Genomic DNA, 10,085 nt, shown 5'->3' on the forward strand with positions numbered 1-10,085 from the left:
TGCCATCCCTATCAGAGATAATAGAGATTGGTATTCCATGTCTGAAGATGACTTCCTTCAAATACAGTCGTGCTAACTTCTCCATCTTGTCATCTTCTCTTATTAGCAGGAAGTGTGCTGACTTGGTGAGACGATCAACTATTACCCAAATAGTATCATAACCACTTGCAGTCCTTGGCAATTTAGTAATGAAATCCATGGTAATGTTTTCCCATTTCCATTTCGGGATTTCAGGTTGTTGTAGTAGACCTGATGGTTTCTGATGTTCAGCTTTGACCTTAGAACACGTCAAACATTCTCCTACATATTTAGCAATATCGGCTTTCATACCTGGCCACCAAAAATGTTTCTTAAGATCCTTGTACATCTTCCCCATTCCAAGATGTATTGAGTATCTGGTTTTATGAGCTTCTCTAAGTACCATTTCTCTCATATCTCCAAATTTTGGTACCCAAATTCTTTCAGCCCTATACCGGGTTCTGTCTTCCCGAATATTAAGATGCTTCTCCGATCCTTTCGGTATTTAATCCTTTAAATTTCCCTCTTTTAAAACTCCTTGTTGCGCCTCCTTTATTTGAGTAGTAAGGTTAGTGTGAATCATTATATTCATAGATTTTACTCGAATGGGTTCTCTATCCTTTCTGCTCAAGGCGTCGGCTACCACATTTGCCTTCCCCGGGTGGTAACGAATCTCAAAGTTGTAATCATTCAATAATTCAATCCACCTACGCTGCCTCATATTCAGTTGTTTCTGATTAAATATGCGTTGAAGACTTTTATGGTCAGTATATATAATACTTTTGACCCCATATAAGTAGTGCCTCCAAGTCTTTAATGCAAAAACAACCGCACCTAATTCCAAATCATGCATCGTATAATTTTGCTCGTGAATCTTCAATTGTCTAGACGCATAAGCAATCACCTTCGTCCGTTGCATTAATACACAACCAAGACCTTGCTTTGATGCGTCACAATAAATCACAAAATCATCATTCCCTTCAGGCAATGACAATATAGGTTCCGTAGTTAGCTTTTTCTTCAATAATTGAAACGCCTTCTCTTGTTCATCCTTCCATTCAAATTTCTTCCCTTTATGCGTTAATGTAGTCAAGGGTTTTGCTATTTTGGAGAAATCTTGGATGAATCTTCTGTAGTAACCAGCCAATCCTAAAAATTGACATATATGCTTCGGAGTTTTTGGGGTTTCCCACTTTTCAACGGTTTCAATCTTTGCCGGGTCCACCTGGATACCTTCTTTGTTCACTATGTGACCGAGGAATTGAACTTCTTCCAACCAAAATGCACACTTTGAAAACTTAGCGTACAGTTTTTCTTTCCTCAATACTTCTAGCACTTTTCTCAAATGTTCTTCGTGCTCTTGATCATTCTTTGAGTAAATAAGTATGTCATCGATGAAAACAATGACAACCTTGTCAAGATATGGCCTACACACTCGGTTCATAAGGTCCATGAACACAGCTGGTGCGTTAGTCAATCCAAACGGCATAACCATAAACTCGTAATGACCATAACGCGTCCTAAAAGCAGTTTTTGGAATATCATCCTCCTTTACTCGCATTTGATGATATCCAGAACGTAAATCGATCTTCGAATAAACCGACGAGCCTTGTAGTTGATCAAATAAGTCGTTAATTCTCAGCAGTGGATAACGGTTTTTGATGGTAAGTTTGTTCAACTCTCTGTAGTCAATACACAACCTAAATGTACCATCCTTCATCTTGACAAACAAAACAGGAGCTCCCCATGGTGATGTGCTTGGTCGAATGAAACCACGTTCTAATAGTTCTTGCAGTTGGCTTTGCAGTTCTTTCATCTCGCTGGGTGCGAGTCTATAAGGAGCACGAGCTATTGGTGAAGCTCCTGGTACAAGATCTATTTGAATTTCAACAGATCGATGTGGAGGTAGTCCCGGTAATTCTTTCGGAAATACATCGGGAAATTCTTTTGCGACGGGAACATCATTGATGCTCTTTTCTTCAGTTTGTACTTTCTCGACATGTGCTAGAACAGCATAGCAACCTTTTCTTATTAGTTTTTGTGCCTTCAAATTACTAATAAGATGTAGCTTCATGTTGCCCTTTTCTCCGTACACCATTAAGGGTTCTCCTTCTTCTCGTACAATGCGAATTGCATTTTTATAACATACGATCTCTGCTTTCACCTTCTTCAGCCAGTCCATGCCAACTATTACATCAAAACTCCCTAACTCTACTGGTATCAAATCAATCTTAAATATTTTGCTACCCAGTTTAATTTCTCGATTCCGGCATATATTATCTGCTGAAATTAATTTACCGTTTGCTAATTCGAGTAAAAATTTACTATCCAACGGCGTCAATGGATAACTTAATTTGGCACAAAAATCTCTACTCATATAGCTTCTATCCGCACCCGAATCAAATAAAACGTAAGCAAATTTATTGTCAATAAGAAACGTACCCGTAACAAGCTCCGGGTCTTCCTGTGCCTCTGCCGCATTAATATTGAAAACTCTTCCGCGGCCTTGTCCATTCGTGTTCTCCTGGTTCGGGCAATTTCTAATAATGTGGCCCGGTTTTCCACATTTATAACAAACTACATTGGCATAACTTGCTCCAACACTACTTGCTCCGCCATTACTCGTTCCGACACCATTTGTTCCTTTCGTTCTGTTAACCCCTGGTCCGTAGACCTCACACTTCGCCACGCTATGACCATTTCTTTTACACTTGTTGCAAAATTTGGTGCAGAACCCCGAGTGATACTTTTCACACCTTTGGCATAGCTGCTTCTGATTGTTGTTGTTGTTGCGGTTGTTATTGTTGTTGGGATGATTGTTGTAGTTTCTATTGTTGTTGTTGTTGTTGTTGTTGTTGTTGTTGGGTCATTTGTTGTAGTTGCGATTGATGTTGCGATTGTTGGGATAATTGTTGCGATTATTATTGTAATTGCTGTTGTTGTTGTATTGGTGATTTTTATCACCGTTTTCCTCCCACTTTCTTTTAACTTGCTTCACATTGGCCTCTTCAGCCGTCTATTCTTTAATTCTTTCCTTAATCTGGTTCACTAGTTTGTGAGCCATTCTACATGCCTGTTGTATGGAGGCGGGCTCGTGTGAACTTATATCTTCTTGGATTCTTTCCGGTAATCCTTTCACAAACGCGTCGATCTTCTCTTCCTCATCTTCGAACGCTCCCGGACACAATAGGCACAATTCTGTGAATTGTCTTTTGTACGTGGTAATATCAAATCCTTGGGTTCGTAACCCTCTAAGTTCTGTCTTGAGCTTATTGACCTCGGTTCTGGGACGGTACTTCTCGTTCATCAAGTGCTTGAATGCTGACCACGGTAGTGCGTACGCATCATCATGTCCCACTTGCTCTAGATAGGTATTCCACCATGTTAATGCAGAACCTGTGAAGGTATGCGTAGCGTACTTCAATTTGTCCTCTTCAGTACACTTACTTATTGCAAACACCGATTCGAACTTCTCGGTCCACCCTTTCAATCCGATCGGTCCTTCGGTTCCATCAAATTCCAAAGGTTTGCAGGCAGTGAATTCTTTGTAGGTGCATCCTACACGATTTCCTGTACTGCTAGATCCAAGGTTATTGTTGGAATGTAGCGCAGCCTATACTGCGGCTATGTTTGAAGCTAGAAAAGTACGGAATTCCTCTTCATTCATATTCACGGTGTGTCGAGTGGTCGGTGCCATTTCCTTCAAAATAGTCAAATGGAAAAAGTTAATCATACAGAATATTAAGAGTAGTTAATAGTATTTCGTAGCATAATATGAACTCATTTATAAAAGCTTTTTCTTCATATTAGCATTTTATAAGTTTAAATTCGGGTAGTACCTACCCGTTAAGTTCATACTTAGTAGCTAATATACAATTCAACTACTATAATTCTATATGAAAAACTGATTATAATAATATTTCGCGTTCAAACTTTTATACAATATTTTACAAACTTACAATACCGCTTATTTTGCATAAAGCATGAAATATAGCACACAATAACTATGATACAAGATAGTTGTAAAGATAATTCTATCTAGTACACAAGTCATTCAGCAAAGGCAATAAAGACACGAAATTCATACGTCCAGAAACAAGTCATGCATTCTGGTTTTACTAGGACTACTTCCCATCCTTGGTCTTGTGGAACATAACCGTTATGGCCGTTGATAAGACAGTGTGTTGTAACGTCGTCAAAGGGACGAGGGTTACGTAATGACCAACAGTCTTGTAATAACCTAAAAACCTCATTTCTTACCCCAATTACCGACTCCGTCACTTATGGGAACGTTTTGTTTAATAGTTGTAGCCCGATGTTCTTTTTCTCACTTTGGTGAGAAGCGAACATAACTAACCCGTAAGCATAGCATGCTTCTTTATGTTGCATGTTAGCCGCTTTTTCTAAATCATGAAGTCCTATATTAGGATACATTGAGTCAAAATAATTTCTTAACCCGTTGCGTAAAATAGCATTTGGCTTCCCCGCAATATATGCGTCAAAGTAAACACATCGTAACTTATGGGTTTCCCAATGTGATATCCCCCATCTTTCAAACGAAAGTCTCTTATAAACCAAGACATTCTTGGAACGTTCTTCGAATGTCTTACAAACTGATTTCGCCGTAAATAGTTGTACCGAAGAATTCTGACCAACTCTAGACAAGATTTCATCAATCATGTCTCCGGGTAGGTCTCTTAAAATATTGGGTTGTCTATCCATTTTGTGTTTTTATATTGTAAAATAGACAAGAGTTAGATTCATAAAAAAAATACTTATTAATACAAGCAATTTTTACATATATCATAAAGCATAAGCACACTATATTACATATATTACACCACACGAATATAACTATCTTATTCCGACTCGCTCGTTTCTTCTTCTTCGGTTTTGGTTCGTTTTGCCAAGTTTCTAGGGAGATATGATGTTCCCCTAATACGAGCTGTCGTTTTCCACAACGGTTTAGAAAAACCTGGTGGTTTAGAGGTTCCCGGGTCATTGTTACAACTTAAGGGCTTCGGGGGTTAACAATACATATAAAGTTCATCGGGGTTGGAATTAGATTTCTCTATTTTTATGCCCTTTCCCTTATTATTTTCTTTTGCCTTTTTAAATTCAGTTGGGGTAATTTCTATAACATCATCGGAATTCTCGTCGGAATCCGATTCATCGGAGAATTGGTAATCCTCCCAATATTTTGCTTCCTTGGCGGAAACACCATTGACCATAATTAACCTTGGTCGGTTGGTTGAGGATTTTCTTTTACTTAACCGTTTTATTATTTCCCCCACCGGTTCTATTTCCTCCTCCGATTCCTCCTCTTCCGGTTCTGATTCTTCTTCCGGTTCTGATTCTTTTTCCGGTTCTTCTTCGGGAACTTGTGAATCAGTCCAATATATATTTGACTCTTCGTTATTATTAGGTGAGTCAATGGAATTTGTGCTAGAGGTAGACATCTATCACACAATATCAAACATGTTAAGAGATTAATATATCACATAATATATACATGTTAATAATATATAGTTTCCAACAAAAATGTTAAGCAATCATTTTTAAAGAAAACACGGTCGAAGTCCAGACTCACTAATGCACCCTAACAAACTCGATAAGACACACAAATGCAAATTATCTGCTTCTCTAAGACCAACGCTCGGATACCAACTGAAATGTCCCGTTCTTATTGATTAAAAACGTTCCATATTAATTGATTTCGTTGCGAGGTTTTGACCTCTATATGAGACGTTTTTCATAGACTGCATTCATTTTTAAAACAAACCATAACCTTTATTTCATAAATAAAGGTTTAAAAAGCTTTACGTAGATTATCAAATAATGATAATCTAAAGTATCCTGTTTACACACGACCATTACATAATGGTTTACAATACAAATATGTTACATCGAAATCAGTTTCTTGAATGCAGTTTTTACACAATATCATACAAACATGGACTCCAAATCTTGTCCTTATTTTAGTATGCAACAGCAGAAGATCTTAGTATTCACCTGAGAATAAACATGCTTTAAACGTCAACAAAAATTTTGGTGAGTTATAGGTTTAACCTATATATATCAAATCGTAACAATAGACCACAAGATTTCATATTTCAATACAAATCCCATACATAGAGATAAAAATCATTCATATGGTGAACACCTGGTAACCGACATTAACAAGATGCATATATAAGAATATCCCCATCATTCCGGGACACCCTTCGGATATGATATAAATTTCGAAGTACTAAAGCATCCAGTACTTTGGATAGGGTTTGTTAGGCCCAATAGATCTATCTTTAGGATTCGCGTCAACTAGGGTGTCTGTTCCCTAATTCTTAGATTACCAGACTTAATAAAAAGGGGCATATTCGATTTCGATAATTCAACCATAGAATGTAGTTTCACGTACTTGTGTCTATTTTGTAAATCATTTATAAAACCTGCATGTATTCTCATCCCAAAAATATTAGATTTTAAAAGTGGGACTATAACTCACTTTCACATATTTTTACTTCGTCGGGAAGTAAGACTTGGCCACTGGTTGATTCACGAACCTATAACAATATATACATATATATCAAAGTATGTTCAAAATATATTTACAACACTTTTAATATATTTTGATGTTTTAAGTTTATTAAGTCAGCTGTCCTCGTTAGTAACCTACAACTACTTGTCCACAGTTAGATGTACAAAAATAAATCGATAAATATTATCTTGAATCAATCCACGACCCAGTGTATACGTATCTCAGTATTGATCACAACTCAAACTATATATATTTTGGAATCAACCTCAACCCTGTATAGCTAACTCCAACATTCACATATAGAGTGTCTATGGTTGTTCCGAAATATATATAGATGTGTCGACATGATAGGTCGAAACATTGTATACGTGTCTATGGTATCTCAAGATTACATAATATACAATACAAGTTGATTAAGTTATGGTTGGAATAGATTTGTTACCAATTTTCACGTAGCTAAAATGAGAAAAATTATCCAATCTTGTTTTACCCATAACTTCTTCATTTTAAATCCGTTTTGAGTGAATAAAATTGCTATGGTTTCATATTGAACTCTATTTTATGAATCTAAACAGAAAATGTATAGGTTTATAGTCAGAAAAATAAGTTACAAGTCATTTTTGTAAAGGTAGTCATTTCAGTCGAAAGAACGACGTCTAGATGACCATTTTAGAAAACATATTTCCACTTTGAGTTTAACCATAATTTTTGGATATAGTTTCATGTTCATAATAAAAATCATTTTCCAAGAATAACAACTTTTAAATCAAAGTTTATCATAGTTTTTAATTAACTAACCCAAAACAGCCCACGGTGTTACTACGACGGCGTAAATTCGATTTTACGGTGTTTTTCGTGGTTCCAGGTTTTAAATCATTAAGTTAGCATATCATATAGATATATAACATGTGTTTAGTTGATTTTAAAAGTCAATTTAGAAGGATTAACTTTTATTTGCGAACAAGTTTAGAATTAACTAAACTATGTTCTAGTGATTACAAGTTTAAACCTTCGAGTAAGATAGCTTTATATGTATGAATAGAATGATGTTATGAACATCATTACTACCTCAAGTTCCTTGGATAAACCTACTGGAAATGAGAAAAATATATCTAGCTTCAAAAGATCCTTGGATGGCTTGAAAGTTCTTGAAGCAGAATCATGACACGAAAACAATTTCAAGTAAGATTTCCACTCGAAATAAGATTGTTATAGTTATAGAAATTGAATTAAAGTTTGAATATGATTATTATCTTGTATTGGAAAGATAACCTAATGTAAGTAACAAAGGTTTCTTGATCTTGGATGATTACTTGGAATGGATTTAGAAAACTTGGAAGTAAACTTGCAATCTTGGAAGTATTCTTGATTTTATGAAACTAGAACTTTTGGAATTTATGAAGAACATTTAGAACTTCAAGATAGAACTTGAGAGAGATCAATTAGATGAAGAAAATTGAAGAATGAAAGTGTTTGTAGCTGTTTTTGGTCGTTGGTGTATGGATTAGATATAAAGGATATGTAATTTTATTTTCATGTAAATAAGTCATGAATGATTACTCATATTTTTGTAATTTTATGAGATATTTCATGCTAGTTGCCAAATGATGGTTCCCACATGTGTTAGGTGACTTACATGGGCTTCTAAGAGCTGATCATTGGAGTGTATATACCAATAGTACATACATCTAAAAGCTGTGTATTGTACGAGTACGAATACGGGTGCATACGAGTAGAATTGTTGATGAAACTGAACGAGGATGTAATTGTAAGCATTTTTGTTAAGTAGAAGTATTTTGATAAGTGTCTTGAAGTCTTTAAAAAGTGTATGAATACATATTAAAACACTACATGTATATACATTTTAACTGAGTCGTTAAGTCATCGTTAGTCGTTACATGTAAATGTTGTTTTGAAACCTTTAGGTTAACGATCTTGTTGAATGTTGTTAACCCATTGTTTATTATAAAAAATGAGATGTTAAATTGTTATATTATCATGATATTATGATATATAATATATCTTAGTATGATATATATACAGTTAAATGTCGTTACAACGATAATCGTTACATATATGTCTCGTTTCGAAATCATTAAGTTAGTAGTCTTATTTTTACATATGTATTTCATTGTTAATACACTTAATAATATATTTACTTATCATTTAACATAATTAACCAAGTGTATCAATATCTTAATATGATTCATATGTACCTAGTAAGACGTTGTCATAACGATAATCGTTATATATATCGTTTTCGAGTTTCTTAAATTAATAGTCTCATTTTTATGTATATAACTCATTGTTAAAATACCTAATGAGATACATACTTATAATAAAATTATGTTAACTATATATATAACCATATATATGTCATCGTATAGTTTTTACAAGTTTTAACGTTCGTGAATCACCGGTCAACTTGGGTGGTCAATTGTCTATATGAAACCTATTTCAATTAATCAAGTCTTAATAAGTTTGATTGCTTAACATGTTGGAAACACTTAATCATGTAAATAACAATTTCATTTAATATATATATAAACATGAAAAAGTTCGGGTCACTACAATTAATGCCGCGGCGCGGCATACTGCACGAACTGGCACCAGATTCTTGTAATTTTAAATGTAGTTCAAGGGCATTTTGGTCTTTTCACGTTTGAGCCAGATTTGAAGCTTTAACCTCATCCACTCATTCATTTTCCTAATTTCATTTTCCTTTTCTTTTCATTTTTCTCTCAAAACTCAAACACCTATTTGATTTCAAAGGGATTTTTGGAAAGGAAGAAGCGGGATTTGATCTTTGGCGTAGTTGACTAGGTTGTTCTCCTCGTTCTTGGCTACACGGTGATACTAGTGGTAAGCTCTAACTCCGAATTTCATTTTCGTGTTCATCATTCAAATTTGGGGCTTTTGATGGCACGAGTCATAGGTGAAACCCATTTAGTTGTTAATTGGAGATTAACACCAATATTCGGGTTTATTGTTGTTAAAGGCAGGTTTTGGATTGGTTAATGATTTAACCATGTTTAAGACTTGAGAATGGTGTATAATCACTAGCATTAGTTATTATTGGTGTTATGGAGACTTTTAGGGTTTTCGTGGTTGACTAATTTTGACTAGAGTCAAAATTATGGTTTGTTGAGGATTATGACTCGATTGTTGATTTAATAAGGTTTGTAAACTTAAAATGGATTAATTTGAAGTATAAAACCGAGTTAAACATGTTTTGGTGTCAAAACTTGTAAATGGTGAGATTTTGACCTTATGGGTCAAAATTAGGGTTTGTAGGCGATTTTGAGAACGATAAGTGTTTAACACTTGTGTTCGAGTTTAATTGGTATATTAGGACCATTATCACTTGTGTTAGTGATTATTGGTTAGTTTGGGCGCGATTTGTACTTGGAAGTGCATTTGGGTCGAATTTGCACTAAGTGTCAAATTGGGTTGGTTTGTAAATCCAATCTAAGTGTGTTGTTGAATTTGTGATAATGGATTAGGTACTTTCCATTGACGAGTTGCGGATTAC

This window comes from Rutidosis leptorrhynchoides, chromosome 3 (genome assembly GCF_046630445.1).
Source record: "Rutidosis leptorrhynchoides isolate AG116_Rl617_1_P2 chromosome 3, CSIRO_AGI_Rlap_v1, whole genome shotgun sequence".
NCBI lineage: Eukaryota > Viridiplantae > Streptophyta > Magnoliopsida > Asterales > Asteraceae > Rutidosis > Rutidosis leptorrhynchoides.